The sequence below is a fragment of the Pseudophryne corroboree genome, chromosome 10, assembly GCF_028390025.1.
Source record: "Pseudophryne corroboree isolate aPseCor3 chromosome 10, aPseCor3.hap2, whole genome shotgun sequence".
Lineage (NCBI taxonomy): Eukaryota > Metazoa > Chordata > Amphibia > Anura > Myobatrachidae > Pseudophryne > Pseudophryne corroboree.
The window spans coordinates 168602450-168619201 of NC_086453.1; the positions used below are offsets into that span (position 1 = coordinate 168602450).

General features: G+C 46.6%; 5 non-coding genes and 2 pseudogenes across 5 annotated transcripts; 3 read left to right on the forward strand and 4 right to left on the reverse strand.

The window, feature by feature from the left end:
* Positions 1–13883: 13883 nt before the first annotated feature.
* LOC134967856 (U5 spliceosomal RNA) lies at positions 13884–13998 on the reverse strand. Its single transcript, XR_010189205.1, has one exon. It is a non-coding gene; the product is annotated as a U5 spliceosomal RNA (small nuclear RNA).
* Positions 13999–14272: 274 nt separating this feature from the next.
* LOC134967828 (U5 spliceosomal RNA) lies at positions 14273–14389 on the reverse strand. The gene has a single exon (XR_010189182.1). It is a non-coding gene; the product is annotated as a U5 spliceosomal RNA (small nuclear RNA).
* A 274-nt stretch (positions 14390–14663) lies between these two features.
* On the reverse strand, positions 14664–14779 carry LOC134967841 (U5 spliceosomal RNA). The gene has a single exon (XR_010189193.1). It is a non-coding gene; the product is annotated as a U5 spliceosomal RNA (small nuclear RNA).
* Positions 14780–15049: 270 nt separating this feature from the next.
* LOC134967829 (U5 spliceosomal RNA) lies at positions 15050–15165 on the reverse strand. The gene has a single exon (XR_010189183.1). It is a non-coding gene; the product is annotated as a U5 spliceosomal RNA (small nuclear RNA).
* A 144-nt stretch (positions 15166–15309) lies between these two features.
* On the forward strand, positions 15310–15457 carry LOC134967792 (U1 spliceosomal RNA; annotated as a pseudogene).
* Positions 15458–15609: 152 nt separating this feature from the next.
* On the forward strand, positions 15610–15751 carry LOC134967757 (U1 spliceosomal RNA; annotated as a pseudogene).
* A 695-nt stretch (positions 15752–16446) lies between these two features.
* Positions 16447–16610, forward strand: LOC134967497 (U1 spliceosomal RNA). The gene has a single exon (XR_010188965.1). It is a non-coding gene; the product is annotated as a U1 spliceosomal RNA (small nuclear RNA).
* Positions 16611–16752: the final 142 nt, after the last annotated feature.

Consider the following 16752-nt stretch of genomic DNA (forward strand, 5'->3'; position numbering starts at 1 on the left):
ACCCCCTACCTCCCTGAAAGTCATGTACTAGGGCTTCTTCATTCAGCCCAATGCCCTCTTCTACAGTTTAGCCCCATCTGTACAGTAAAGGAGTAATTAGCAGAAATTACTGTCCCAGGTCCTACATGCTGAATGGAAGATAGAACACCCCCTACCGCCCACAGGACATCAAAGATGCCGTTGATAGCACCCCCCACCCCTATCGCTGGAGGATGGGTAGGGGGCCCAGTGCATTGCTGTGCCCAGGGGCCTACACTGCTGTTAAGACGGCCCTGCTTTTATAGGGTTACATGCACCCACATGCTACAGCCTGTCTCAATAATTTTACTGTCACGCTGTGTGTGTTTGTGTTTTTATTTGGGTATTTTTTGTTGTTGTAGAACTACAGGTACCAGCAAGCCCGTTATTTCCCCGCCTGCTGGTACTTGAGGTTCTCCAAGTACCAGCAAGCGGGGGAGGCTTGCTGGGCCTTGTAGTTCCACAACAAAAAAACAATATTCTTTTTTTACACACATGGCTATCAGCCCGGCACCCACCACCCAGGGGTGCTGGGGACAGCCTCGGGCTTCACCCCTGGCCCTTGGGTGCCTCGAGGGGAGGAACCTCTTGATTTAAGGGGTCCCCACTCCTCCAGGGAACCCCGGCCAGGGGTGACTAGTTGGAGGGGTAATGCCAGGGCCGCAGGGACCTACATAAAAGTGTCCCCCGGCTGTGGCATTATCTCTCTGACTAGTGGAGCCCGGTGCTGGTTTTAAAAATATGGGGGACCCCTACATCTTTTGTCCCACGTATTTTTGGAACCTGGACCGTTCTAAGAGCCCGGTGCTGGTTGTCTAAATACGGGGAACCCCTGTCCAATTTTTCCCCCAGTATTTAAATAACCAGGACCGGCTCAAAGAGCCCGAGGCTGGTTATACTAAGGAGGGGGGACCTCACGCATTTTTTTTAACCCATTCAGACCCTTCTCCTTTAAGTTAATGGAAGCCCTGGACAACAAAATTGCATTCATGTCCTCCTCCCTCACCCTTCCCAGTCCCAAACACTCATTTTTTTTTTCTTTAAAAATGTATAATATATAACAAGAACAATGAGCAGGCAGGCAGCGGGCATTGGCGGCATCGGACTGAGATAGAAATTAGTGGTGGAGGGCTGGGTCAGTTGATTGTGGGAGAGTTTGTAAGCCATTGGCGGTGGCAGCGGGTATCGGCTCAGAGGCAGTAGCGGGCATTGGCTAAGGGTCATCGGCAGGATTCGGCGGAATCACTAGCCTCACTAGCCACTGACCTCACCGCACGCCACTGTGGGACAGATGTAACATGCAGAGAGAGGTAGATTTGGGAGGGGGAATGTCCTAGCATAACTGTTAATTGCAGTGTAATACTGTAATTCAGCTGTGCAGCATTTGTGGCTAAATGTCAAAGAAGCCAGTATTTACCCTGCATGCAAAACAATAAATGTATTTGCACATACCTCCCAACTAACCCAATTTTTGCTTGACAGTCACCTTTTTTGGGAATGTCCAGCTAACCCAAACAACCCCCCCCCCTGTGGGGGCCGCAGTGTCCCATAGTCATGGGGAAGGGGGGGGTGGAAGGCTCCCTGTAGCTTGTTGCTCTGCAAATATGCACATTGTGGGTAATTCAGACCTGATCGCTAGGGTGTGTGTTTTGCATCCCTGTGATCAGGTAGTTGCCGCCTACAGCGGAAGGGAAAATTTGCTGTGCAGGTGTGTGATCACATGTGCACAAGAGCTGCACAGCTCAGCACTTACTCAGCCATTGAGGTGACGTCACAAATCCTCCCACAAAACGCCGGGTCCCTCCAGTGTTTTTCCGGACACTCCCTAGAAACATTCAGTTGCCACCCACACAAACACCCTCTTCTTGTCAATCTTCTTGTGATCTCCGGACCATCGCACTTACGCATTGTGGCGCATACGCATGTGCAGTGCAGACCTGATTGCCCGCTGGGTGAAAATAAATTGAAGCGATCTGGTCTGAATAAGCCTCAATGTCTATTCACGGGAGACAGAGGGGCTGGGGCATGGTCAGCAGCTCACAGAGCACCTATAATGACAAAAATGGGAGACATGGCTCATGATCGCGATATACCTGCGAAGGTACGCCCTCTACTGATTGACAGGCAGAGGCATTCGCATTTTCTGCGGGGCACCCGGAGAAAATGTAGGCACGCGCACAGGATGGACCCTGCGTATATGCCCCCATCCTCTTCATAGTTTTTGCGGTTGGAACGCGTATTAAGATCCAAACTGAATTAGGCCCTATGTCTTATATACACGAGCAGTGTGAAAACATCAATCGATGTGGGTAATTCCAAGTTGATCGCAGCAGGGATTTTGTTAGCAGTTGGGCAAAACCATGTGTACTGCAGGGGAGGCAGATATAACATGTGCAGAAAGAGTTAGATTTGGGTGAGTTATTTTGTTTCTGTGCAGGGTAAATACTGACTGCTTTATGTTTACACTGCAAATTAGATTGCAGATTGAACACACCACACCCAAATCTAACTCTCTCTGCACATGTTAAATCTGCCTTCCCTGCAGTGCACATAGGTGGTCATTCCGAGTTGTTCGCTCGGTAATTTTCTTCGCATCGCAGCGATTTTCCGCTTAATGCGCATGCGCAATGTTCGCACTGCGACTGCGCCAAGTAAATTTGCTATGCAGTTAGGAATATTACTCACGGTTTTTTCATCGTTCTGGTGATCGTAATGTGATTGACAGGAAGTGGGTGTTTCTGGGCGGAAACAGGCCGTTTTAGGGGCGTGTGGGAAAAAATGCTACCGTTTCTGGGAAAAACGCGGTAATGGCTGGAGAAACGGAGGAGTGTCTGGGCGAACGCTGGGTGTGTTTGTGACGTCAAACCAGGAACGACAAGCACTGAACTGATCGCACTGGCAGAGTAAGTCTCGAGCTACTCAGAAACTGCACAGAGATGTCTTATCGCAATATTGCAAATCTTTCGTTCGCAATTTTAAGATGCTAAGATTCACTCCCAGTAGGCGGCGGCTTAGCGTGTGCAATGCTGCTAAAAGCAGCTTGCGAGCGAACAACTCGGAATGAGGGCCATGGGGGGTAATTCTGAGTTGATCGCAGCAGGATTTTTGTTAGCAGTTGGGCAAAACCATGTGCACTGCATTTACGAACAGATGATTTTTTATATAAATTTTAAAATGTTAGTAAATGTGTGTTTTTTTTTTTCAACCTGGAAGCCCAACATCGATTAAGATCGATCTTAAATAGACCCCTGGGTTTTAAGGATAACCATGGTTGAGTCCAATGGTTAATTCACATTGACCGAAGTTCTAATTAAGTCACCTGTGCTCAAGCATGATATCCTTAAAATCTGGGTTGCAATGACAGCATTTGGGAACTATGCCTAAGGGTTTAATTTTTACATTTATCCACTGACAATAAATCTACCTACAATATCCCTGTAACTGTTATGATTACAGTATTTCACTAAATAATTTAATTTGCTGAACCTTCTGTAAAAATAAATATTAAGATGCTGTAATTCCCAGATGCAGCAAATTTGTTAGCTAGTGGGCAAAACCATGTGCACTGCAGGGATGGGGGGGGGGGGGCAGATATAACATTTGCAGAGAGATTTAGGTGGGTTATATTGTTTGTGTGCAGGGTAAATACTGGCTGTTTTGTTTTTACACTGCAATTTAGATTTCAGTTTGAACACACCGCACCAAAATCTAACTCTCTCTGCACATATTATACACCCCCCCCCCCCTGCAGTGTACATGGTTTTAGCTAATAAATTTGCTGCTGTGATCAGATCTGAGTTAAGCCCTATGTATTTGGCACTGGCAAAGGGTTAGAGGCCTTGCTGTAGAGCTCACACCTTTCTTATCATGCATTGTAATATTTCCTATGTCCTGATGTTGTGCTCTCTGCTCCATCCAAGTAAACAGCAATGTAGCGTGGCTATCAAAGAGCGTGAAGATTGCAGATTTCCTGGGATTAATGCTAAAGAATGCTATTCCAGAGGCTGCTGCTTTAATTCAAGTGTCACTGGGGTTAAATGGTGTTTTTACCTTAAAAACACAGGTAGAGTATATATATATATATATATATAGTACAGTGGTAGAGTGGGAGCATGTAGTGCTATTGATTACAGATTTGATGGAGCTTAAACATGGATAAGGTCCATAGCTATAAGAGTTTATCTTGTGTATCCTTTATTCTTAGTCATGGTCAGATAAGATTAGAAAATACCATTTAAGTGGAAATTTCCTGTTAGCTGTTTTTCAGTTTGCTCAACTGTCTGATTAACTGGTCCTAAAAAAGGACCAAAGGAGCTAAATTGCCCTGTGATCTAGCTAAATTGCCCCAGTTAAAAAAAAAATACTAAGCTGCTGTAATTCCTGGATGTTTCCTTACTGCATCAACAGGAAGTGACAAGAAACAATGTAATGTGGAACCGTACAGCAGAAGGGATTGTGGCTACCCCACAGTAAGTGCAGCGGAATGTAAGAAGAGGAATTGTTGCTTTGACTGCAGCATTCCCGGGGTTAACTGGTGTTTCTTCAAGTCACAAGGTATGGAGCTGCTGTATAGTTACTCGCAAGTCAGTAGTTGTATGATGCTCACACCTGTTAAGCTGGATACACACAGAATGCCCTACACAGGGGGTGAAATGAGCGCCCCCCCACCCCCCGTACGCTCAGCACACATCACGCTGTGCTGAGCGGGGGGAGAGATGTGTGCTGAGCAGTTCGCTCAGCACACATCTCTCCCCAAAATCGGGCCGTGAATACGGACCTTTAAACTGGATCCACACTTAGATTATCTGTCCAATTTTTTTTTTCTAGTTGAAACAAAATTATGCTAATATGTGGCAGCAAATGACAATTGACCATTTGCTCACAAACACTGGAAAACATCCAAAAATGGTCATTTAGATAAATTGGTTAAATCCATTTCATTTAGCTAATTTATCCAAACTACCTTTATTGTATCTTTGTGGGTGAATGATGTGTGGGTCAGTGTTGAGGGTGGTGGAGGAGATGGGTAATAGGCACAGCAGGGTGTGGACAGTCAAATAGTGTGCTTAGAGGTTCAGAGTCATTGTATGAGACTCTGGCAACAGTGACTTGATGAGTCTGGTGTCCATAGGGTGGGACGCACTAACCTTTTTATGCTATTGAAATAGTTCTCCTCCTGACCGACGCAGTTCCTTGCTCCGAGGTTGGTGTATTGTCCTGTTGCAGCGCCTCTCCACTGTGGTCACAGTGAGCTGTGTGGTGTTGCTGGCGCATGCCAATCTCCCCCCAATCTCCCTCTGGCATTTCAGACCTACGTACGCATGATGGGATCTTGTATGATATGCGCGTGTGCTGTAGAGATGAAAGTGGCGGTGAGGAGGCAGATCGTGAGATGGGGAAACTTTGTGGACTGTTAGCGAAGGGGAGCACTGGGCAATCTGAGTTGCAAAGAGGGCAGCAGAAGAGGTTATTGCATGTGCACTGGTGACAGGTCCATCCTTGGTGGCTAGCCTCAGTGGTAAAGGGGTACATGAGCTAGTGTCCCTTGGTCAGCCATGTACCATGGCCACCTCCCTACCTCCTATATATTCTCCCTAATCTGTCACTTTGTTACGGTCTGCTGCTGGCATTGGTGTATCGTCCTGCAGATGCCGTCTCCGCCCATTGCTGTGACTTCCCCCAGAGTTAGCCACACAGAGTGACAGATCTGGGAAAATATATAGGAGATCATTACTTTCACTTGCAGCCTACCTTATTTTTTGCAGCCTAGCATGCTCCTGACCCCTTCTCTCACTAATACTTATACAACATTCATGAATTAATCTTAAGGTTTCTTTATTATTCAGTCACACTGTCTTGGATCCAAACTATTTCCTGTGGCATTGCAGTCAAACAATTGAGCTATTTACCCTTGCATAGAAAGGTATAATCTAAGCTAGAGAATTCTATTTGGAGCTCACCTTGTACTTTGTGAAGAAATAATCAGCATTGTGGCTGAGCAGATATATGGAGTGTGTGGCTGCACACTGCATTGATCTGCTGAGTTGCAATGCTAATAATTTTTTTTTGCAAAGTAGCTTCATATAATGTTCACAATTTTTATGCAGGATCAAGTAGCTCAATGGGTAGGGTGTTTGATTAGAATTCAACAGGTTATAGGTTTGAATCCTGGGTATGGTAGTTTGAGAGGTGTTATTTAATAAAGTGTGTTTATATATTAGTCACACATGGCTTACTTGTACAAATGGCATGTCACCAGTTAGTGCTGACTGCTGATATGCCATTTGCACAAGCAAGCCATGTGTGACTGTATATGCATTTAAGGAGGGCCCCCCGGCAATACCACAAACCATTGAGTGTCAAGTATACTAGATATATCTTCATATCTCATGTGCTTTCTCTGAGACCAATCTTGTTATGCCCCTTCCCCACGAGGCATGCGCCTTTTGTCCATATTGCAAAAATAGTGTGTGGGGGGGGGCATATAATTCTCTGTCACAGGGCACTAAAAAGTCTAGTTATGGCTCTGGTATGCATTATGTAATCTGGCAGACCATCTCTCCAACACTGGCTGGTTGGAATAGAAATCCGGTTATCTATGTGAGCAAATGACCATCAACGATTTACTCTCAAACACTAGAAAATGGACAAAAATGGTCCCCTAAACAAATTGGTTAAATTTGGGGTTTAACCAATTTGTGTAATGACCATTTTTGACCACTTTTCTAGTGTTTGGGAGCAAATGGTTAATTGACATTTGCTCCTATACATTACCAGATTTTTATTTCATCCATCCAGACTGGATAGATAGCCTGACAGATAATTGTGTAGTGTACGCCCAGGATAACTGTCAGTTATGCTTTCTTTTATGATGGCACACAAATGGGTGGGCAGATCCAGGGCAAGCACTGCCCACTCATGCATAGTTGTCAACTGATGTGAAGTTCCAGGGGGCAATCTCAGTTATAAAGAAAAGTATCTGGAAATTGTCCCTAGTTTAATAAAAAATACAAAATAAAAATCAACTCCATTTATTTAGTATGATATCCCAGGTGATAGGATGCCGGCAGTCAGAATAACATGCTTTATTAAATAACACATCTCAAACTACAATACCCAGGATTCAAACCTATAACCTGTTGAATTCTAATCAAACACCCTACCCATTGAGCTATTTGATCCTGCATAAAAATTGTGAACATTATATGAAGCTATTGGTACTTTGAAAAAAAAAAGTATCAGCATTGCAACGCAGCAGATCCATGCAGTTTGCAGCCACACACTACATGTATCTGCTCAGCCACAATGCTGATTATTTCTTCACAAAGTACAAGGTGAGCTCCAAATAGAATTCTCTATCTTAGAATTATACCTTTCTATGCCAAACCTAGAAGTCGGGCCCCCCACCCTGGGATCCCCCAGAGGGAGGCCCGCCCCGTCATGCGGCAGGCTTGTCCGTTTTGGAAGCAGGCTGACGGGCAGCCCAGGCTTGCTTCAGTCTGGGCTTGGCAGGTCTGGAAGCATGAGCTTGCTTTGGGTATGCCTGACCATGGGTACGCTTTACCTGGAGGATGAAAGGGCCAAGGGAAAGTACTTTTAGCCTTCTGCGTGGTAGGAGTCATACTAGGTAGGCAAGTTGTTTTAGCAGTAGCCAGATCAGCTACAATCTTATTGAGGTCTTCTCCAAAGAGAGTGTCTCCCTTGAAAGGAAGCACTTCCAGGGTTTTCTTGGAATCCATATCCACCGACCAGGATCTCAACCAGCTGTATAAAGTATTACCTTGGAACTGGCTCTCCACTCCCCATTATCTGGTTATCATGACTTCCTCCGCCAGTTTCCAGACTCGCTTGTTGAAGCTCGGCCACTTCTTCCTAGCAGCAGGCTCCTGGATCACTGGGCAGCAGAGGTGCTTGGGAGCCGGATGGGGGAGGAGCAATCAGGCAGGCAGCCTTTGGCACACACACACACACACACACACACACACCAAAAAAGAACATATCCCAGTTCAACATAACGCTATGTGGTGCAAGGTATGGAGCTGGTCACTTGTATCAGACCTCTGACATTTGCCTTTTCACCCATATTGCATACTTTTTCTTGCAGGTTGTGTCTTAATTCAAGAAGTGTTCTAAGTACTTCAGCTTAGTATCTTTACTGACCCCTCTTTACCCCACACTACATAACTGACCCCTCTATACCCTACACTACATCACTGACCTTTCTATAACCATCACTGCATTACTGACCCCTCTTTACAGTACACTGACCTCTATATACCTGCTAGTACATCCCTGATGCCTATATTCCCTACGCTACATCCCTGACACCTCTATTCCCTATGCCACATCCCTGATGCCTCTATTCCCTACGCCACATCCCTGACGCCTCTATTCCCTACGCCACATCCCTGACGCCTCTATTCCCTACGCCACATCCCTGACGTCTCTATTTCCTACGCCACATCCCTGACGCCTCTATTCCCTACGCCACATCCATGACGCCTCTATTCCCTACGCCACATCCCTGATGCCTCTATTCCCTACGCCACATCCCTGACGCTTCTATTCCCTACGCTACATCCCTGACGCCTCTATTCCCTACGCTACATCCCTGACGCCTCTATACAGTACAATGCATTACTGATCCCTCTAGACCATACATCCTCATTACATCAGAGAGATAGTGAAACACTGGAAAAAATAAGGGTATAAGTGGACTACAGAAACTGATGCTCTAAACAAAGGAGAGAGAGAGAGAGTAAAGCACAAGGGAAAGTGGGCAATTGGAACACCATAGAGAGAGGAGAGATAGAAATGCCTGAAAAAGTAAAGGGGGTTGGGTATGGCATCCGGCGCTCGGGATTCCAGCGGTCACATGATCCCCAATCCTAATACTAACCCTCTGGGGGGGTGGCGGATAGGGCTAACCTCAGGGGGTGGCAGCTAGGGCTACCCCCCCCCTCCTAGTGCCTTCCCTTACACCACCTCCCCTGGTCCGACTCCTAACCCTCCCTCCAATACTCACCTTCGGGATGTTGGCTGTCTGTGTGCCGGCACCAGTCTCCCAAGTGGTGTCAGGATTCCAACATCGGTCAAATGACCGCCGGTATACCGTCTGCCGGGATGGTAAATGTATCCTGAGGACAGGTAGTGAGTGTGGAGGGATAGGTGGTTCAGTAAAATGTAACGGCTCAAACTGCGATCATTCACTGATAAATTGATTTATAGCTCTCCCTTTTTAACCATTGCAATTATAAAAGCAATGTTTTTTAAACTTTTAAATAAAGCTTGTTAGCATCCCCAGCACACTGTATATGCTGGGAGATGTAGTTCTCAATATGAAAACATTTAATTACTGTATGAACTCTAATCCCCCAACTGAAACCTGGATGGTGCCCCTGGCAAGTGACATCCTGGCCAAGGGGTAGATACGCCCCTGAGGGTCAGGGCCAGCAACAGAAATCTTGGGCCCCAGTACACTGATATCTCTGGGGCCCCCTTAACCCCCCCTTAACTTGGCAGAGGGATCTTTAAAAAAAAAATGGAGCCTTTGACTCGGACCGTCAGTGAGGCCGGCAGGTGGTTTTCATACTGGGCTATCCAGCTCTTCGGTGGCGGTGGCAGGGACATTCAGAAAAGGGCCAGCACAGCAACATGCATAATAATGGCAATACAGTATGGACCACAGGGACTGGACAAAGTGATGGGGTAAAAGGAGGGGGGAGGTTTTAGTTGGCCTGTTGACACTGCAGCATACTTACGACTGCAAGGGATATAGGACTCTTGATATAGTAGCTAACTACTCATAAAACATTATTCAGCAAGTATGTAGAATCATCACAACTTAAAACAGGTTGAACACGATGGGCAATTTGCCTCTATTCAACCTCAAAAACTATGTTACTATATGTTACTATATTACTATGTTACTGTAGTATACAGAACACCACAATGCAATGAGCAGTGATACTGAGCACTGATGAGGATACTAGAACTGACACTGAGCAGCAAGATGCAGCACTGGACTATTAGTAATGTACTGTAGTATGCTGAGCACCACAATGCAGCACAAGACAATGAGCAGTGATACTGAGCACTGATGAGGATACTACTGAGAACTGACACTGAGCAGGAGAGACACACTACTAGTATTACTGAGCAGCAATAAGTAACCACTGATACTGAGCACTGATATTGAGATTTCCACTGAGAGAACATAGCCACGTCCTTTCCGCTCTCTCTTCAATGCACGAGTAAAAATGGCGGCAACGCGCAGCTCTTTATATGGAATCCGAATCTCGCGAGAATCCGACAGCGGGATGATGACATTTTCCCTTGTTCAGGTTTTCCGAGTCAGGCGGGAACAACCGAGCCTGCCTCGGACCAGTGTAAACCACGTGGAGTTCGTGGGGAATTCGGTTCTCGGAGAACCGAACCCGCTCCTCTCTACCTTATACCCATCTATTTTTTTATTTTCAATCTAAGCCCCTGCAGTTTTCTGTAAGCATCTGCTTCGCTATGATGATCAACAAGTCACAAGGGCAAACACTCAGGGCTGGAGGCGTAGATCTTAGGACCAGCTGCTACAAGCATGGCAGAGGTGTCACTATCACTGGGGACACCCAGAGAGGTGACGAACGAGATTGTAATGCAGTGCACGCAAATAAGCAGCGCAATGGTAAAAAGGAGGCATGGTTTCATAGGTAGGGGCGTGGCCTGGTGGCCTGAATCTACATTTTGCTGCTCCGGGTGTCCCGGGGGTTGGGGGCTGCACCCGGGGACTAGTGTGTGAGCGGTGCTGGCTCCTGCACAGTGACAGGGCATGGCCACCCAGCATGACGCCTCCCTTCTTGACCATGCTGTAATTGCAGTCGCACTGCAGTTCAGCGTGATCATAAAAAATGGTGTAGCCTCCTGCTGGTGCAGAATGTATGTGCGCGCAGGAAGCCGCCACCATTTTTGTGATCACAGCGGCTGAATGTGACGTCATACAGCCGCTGTGACCACACCCCCTGTGTCTCCTCCGTTGCAGACCCCATTTTGAAGCCTTGCCCCCGCACCGCTCCATCCCTGACTTGGAAATGGAGTGTTGCTGACCCCCCTCTCCCCCCCTGCCCCGATTGACAGGCAGAGGCGATCGCATTCTCTGCGGGGTGCCGCAGAAAATGCAGGCACATGCGTATGCTCTTAGCAATTTTTGCAGTTGGATCGCTTATTGTGATTGCAATCCAACCTGAATCAGGCCCTATTACCTATCACAATGCGCTGTGGGCAGTACAAAATTGGGTTAATATAGGAGAAAACCCCCCAGACCTGTGCTCCTTAACTGTACCTGGTGGCTAGTGGTGCGGCTGCCCAGTAATCAGTGTCCACGCCAGTGCGCACACGGCCCACCCCCTACGGCCACGCTGGATCACGGTATAGTGTGGGCACAGAAGCCCCTTACCTCCCCTTCATCAGCGGCCTCGTGATCCGGAAGGGCGGTGTGTGTGTGACTGACCTTAGGAAGAAACCGGAGCCTCCGCTGCAGTGACCCAGCAACCAGGGCACGGGAGTATACAGCGCCGCTGGGAGTGATGAAGCTGCAGTAAAGATGTCTATTAGACTTAGCCTGCTGCAGCCCTTGTAGATTCTCATAAAACAAGTTCTTCTGTTCTTGTCAAAATGAATAGCTAAGAATAGGCTGCCTGAAGCAGGCCCCTGTTAAGTGGCCTGCTACTGAAGGCACCAACTACAAACTGAGCTCCCTGTTCATGGAAGCGGGGTTATAGAGGAGGATGCGCTGAGCATCTTGGGAACAGTCAAAAGCTTTGAGCCGGTTGGTGCCTCAGATCAAGATCCCACTCTACACCCCAATGTGAATCCTTGTGGAGTCCAGTGTACCCCACTGAAGAAATTAATGTGTCACACCTATTGGCAGCAACCTTAGAATAGCTGCTGACGGGCACAATTGAGAAAGGAAGGAGGGGGGGGGACATTTGAATCCAGCACATAGATGCAATTCAAATATGTAATTTGTACCTTCCTATTTTAAAATATAATGGATGAACCTCACCCTGTGAGAACAATCTTCATGATCAAGAGATTTCATATGCAAAATAAGTATGAGTTGGGATAGGGCTGGGGAGGGTGGCTGCTCGGGCAGCCCCTCCCCCGTCAAGTTAAGGAGATTCAACTGAGGAAGCACAAGGGAACTCTCGTCTGGGGACAACAACTGCAGGGAGACCACATCTTTTCAGATGAACATGGGAGGGCGGAAGGCTGCCTAATACTGAAGCACCATCAAATATCAAACCATATGCTACAACTAGTACAAGCATTCCTGGGGGAAGGTCTGCAGCAGACGGATTTGCATACGGTGATGTCATCCAAGCAGTGGGCAAAAGTTGGCTGGAACCCTCATCTGCATATGAAAAGAGAAAAGGGGCATGCAGGGCATGGCGGCCTTTTGCGGTGCTTGGATGACCCCTAGTTCGCATTAAACACCCCCACCCTCCTTCGGTGTGGGGCTCATGTTGGCCATGCCCCATCCCCTGAAGCATTCAATCTGATTTCTTGCAGCAGCTGGGCACTGTAACAGCTCCAGAGCTGTTCTGTAAGGCAAGTAAAAGGGTGTGGGCCCTGCAGCACCACCTGTAGTTCGCATTGTGCGTTGGAAGGCACAAAGTTAGCAGACGGGAGGAGAAGTCAGGATAGTGCGCAATGGCATCCTTTTCTCTTAGTCCGTAGAGGATGCTGGGGTCACATTAAGAACCATGGGGTATAGACGGGATCCGCAAGAGACATGGGCACTTTAAGACTTTCAAAGGGTGTGAACTGACTCCTCCCTCTATGCCCCTCCTCCAGACTCCAGTTATAGGAACTGTGCCCAGGGAGACGGACATTTAGAGGAAAGGATTTATTGTTAAACTAAGGTGAGCATCTTGCCAGCTCACACCTTAAGCATGCCGCAGAACGTGGCATTCAACAGAACACAAGCCAACGGCATGAACAATTGCAGCAAAAAGCTGACCAGAACCGTAACACAACATGTGTATAACCACAAGTAATAACTGCAGACACAGTATGGACTGGGACGGGTGCACAGCATCCTCTACGGACTAAGAGAAAAGGATTTACCGGTAGGTATTAAAATCCTATTTTCTCATACGACCTAGAGGATGCTGGGGTCACATTAAGAACCATGGGGTTATACCAAAGGTCTTGAACGGGTGGGAGAGTGCGTACGACTCTGCAGCACCGAATGACCCAACTTGAGGTTATCATCGGCCAAGGTATCAAACTTGTAAAACTTAGCAAAAGTGTTTACTAAATAGCTGCTCGGCAAAGTTGCAATGCCAAGACTCCCCGACCAGCTGCCCAGGATGAACCCACCTTTCTAGTAGAATGGGTCTTCACCTAATTCAGTAACGGCAATCCTGCCGTGGAATGAGCATGCTGAATCTTACCACAGATCCAGCGCATAATGGTCTGCATGGAAGCAGGACACCCTATCCTGTTGGGAGCATACAGGACAAACAGAGCCTCTGTTTTCCTAATCTGAACCGTTCTGGTGACATAAATTTTCAAAGTTCTGACCACAGCCAGAGACTTTGACTCAACGAAGGTGTCAGTAGCAAAAGATAAACCACCTTCGGCAGAAATTGTTGACGTGTCCTCAATTCTGCTCTATCTTCATGAAAGATCAAATAAAGGCTCTTGTGATACTGCATGGTTTGTACTGTTTTCCATGTGCTCCCAGATCATTCAAGCAAGTAGCATGGTCAAGAAAATTCTGTTTGAAAAGAAACAAACATTTACTGTCATTTCTATGCAAATGAGCTTACATTAAAGCACACTCGTGCTATCTTTAAACCGATAAAAGAAACCCCAATAAAATGGGGCATGCAAAAATTGAGAAAAAACTCAATTTTGCTCCTCTCCACGGAAATCTTTAGTAAAGGCGAAAGACTTGTTCGTTCTGAAGAGAAACCAGAGCATGACCAAGATTCCACCTGTCGCCTGAGTGCCATGCCAGCAATCCTCAATCAGCTCAAGGTGAGCACCCAATTTGAAAGAAAGAAAGCAGATTTCTCACCAGGCTTCCCCTTGCTATAAATATGGTTTGTACTCTTTTTCCATGTGCTCCCAGATCTTTCAAGCAATTAGTATAGTCAAGAAAGTTCTGTTTGAAAAGAAACAAACATTTACTGTAATTTCTATGCAAATGAGCTTACAATAAAGCACACTCGTTCAGTCTTTAAACCGATAAAAGAAACCCGAATAAGACGGGACATGCAAAAATTGAGATAAAACTCAGTTTTGCTCCTCTCCACGGAAATCTTTAGTAAAAGGCAAAAGATTTGTTCATTCTGAAGAGAAACCAGAGCATGACCAAGATTCCACCTGTCTCCTGAGTGCCATGCCAGCAGTCCTCATTCAGCTCAAAGTGAGCACCCAATTTGAAAGAAAGAAAGCAGATTTCTCACCAGGCTTCCCCTTGCTATAAACATGGTTTGTACTCTTTTCCATGTGCTCCCAGATCTTTCAAGCAATTAGTGTGGTCAAGAAAGTTCTGTTTGAAAAGAAACAAACATTTACTGTCATTTCTATGCAAATGAGCTTACATTAAAGCACACTCGTTCTATCTTTAAACCGATAAAAGAAACCCCAATAAAATGGGGCATGCAAAAATTGAGATAAAACTCAGTTTTGCTCCTCTCCACAGAAATCTTTAATAAAAGGCGAAAGATTTGTTCGTTCTGAAGAGAAACCAGAGCATGACCAAGATTGCTCCTGTCGCCTGAGTGCCGTGCCAGCAGTCCTCATTCAGCTCAAAGTGAGCGCCCAATTTGAAAGAAAGCAGATTTCTCACCTGGCTTCCCCTTGCTATAAGCATGGTTTGTACTGTTTTCCATGTGCTCCCAGATCTTTCAAGCATGTAGCATGGTCAAGAAAGTTCAGTTTAAAAAGAAACAAACATTTACTGTCATTTCTATGCAAATGAGCTTACATTAAAGCACACTCATTCTATTTTTAAACCGATAAAAGAAACCCCAATAAGATGGGGCATGCAAAAATTGAGATAAAACTCGGTTTTGCTCCTCTCCACGGAAATCTTTAATAAAAGGCGAAAGATTTGTTCGTTCTGAAGAGAAACCAGAGCATGACCAAGATTTTCATCTGAAAATATGTGTTCTCCCTGCAGTTGTTGTCCCCAGATGAGAGTTCCCTTGTGCTGCCTCAGTTGAATCTCCTTTACTTGACAGAGATGTGCCTGAGCAGCGGCCCTCCCCAGCCCTATCCCAAATCATACTTATTTTGCATAGGCGATACCATGGTCATGAAGATTGTTCATTCATTGCATTCTGGGTATGCTGACCCCTGTGATTTCCCCAAATGTGGGAAACTCGACTGCATTATTTGTGGTAGTGGGGGACTGTGTTTGTGCTTTCTTCTGGTCAGCTCTGGTAAAAGTCAAATTTCTTTGTCTTAGATCTTCCTCTAGCCTTGTTCTTCTTTCGAGAGTTCCCTTGTGCTGCCTCAGTTGGATCTCCTTCACTTGACAGGGGGGTGCCCGAACAGCGACCCTCCCCAGCTCTAGCCCAACTCCTACTTACCTGCCAGGTGAGATACTATGATCATGAAGGTGCTTCTCCCAGGGCAAGGCTCACCCATTGCACTCTGGGTGTGCTGCCCCAGCAATTTCCCTAAATGGGGGAAACTTGACTGCATAATTTGTGTTTCCCCTGGTCGGCTCTCATATAATTCAGATCTCTTTGTCTCAGGTCTCTCTCCAGCCTAGTTTGCTGTCTGTTTCCACTTCTTTTTTCTTGAGCCCCTCCCTTTTATACCCTTGTGCACTATCCTGACTTCTCCTCCTGTCTGCTTACTTTGTGCCTTCCAAAGCACAATGCAAACTACAGGTAGTGCTGCAGGGCCCACACCCTTTTACTTGCCTTACAGAGCAGCTCTGGAGCTGTTACAGTGCCCAGCTGCTGCAAGAAATCAGCTTGAATGCTTCAGGGGCTGGGGCATGGCCAACATGAGCCCCACACCGAAGGAGGGTGGGGGTGTTTAATGCGAACTAAGGGTCATCCAAGCGCCGCAAAAGGCCGCCATGCTCTGCACGCCCCTTTTCTCTTTTCATATGCAGACGAGGGTTGAAGCCAACTTTGACCCACTGCTTGGATGACATCACCATATGCAAATCCATCTGCGGCAGGCCTTCCCCCAGGAATGCTTGCACTAGTTGTTGCATTTGGTTGGTTGTTTGGGGGTGCTTCAGTATTAGGCAGCCTTCTGCCCTCCCATGTTCATCTGAAAATATGTGTTCTCCCTGCAGTTGTTGTCCCCAGATGAGAGTTCCCTTGTGCTGCCTCAGTTGAATCTCCTTTACTTGACAGAGATGTGCCTGAGCAGCGGCCCTCCCCAGCCCTATCCCAAATCATACTTATTTTGCAAAGGAGATACCATGGTCATGAAGATTATTCTCCCAGGGTGAGGTTCATTCATTGCATTCTGGGTATGCTGATCCCTGTGATTTCCCCAAATGTGGGAAACTCAACTGCATTATTTGTGGTAGTGGGGTACTGTGTTTGTGTTTTCCTCTGGTCAGCTCTGGTAAAAGTCAGATTTCTTCGTTTCAGATCTTCCTCTAGCCTTGTTCTTTCGAGAGTTACCTTGTGCTGCCTCAGTTGGATCTCCTTCACTTGACAGGGGGGTACCCGAGCAGTGACCCTCCCCAGCTCTAGC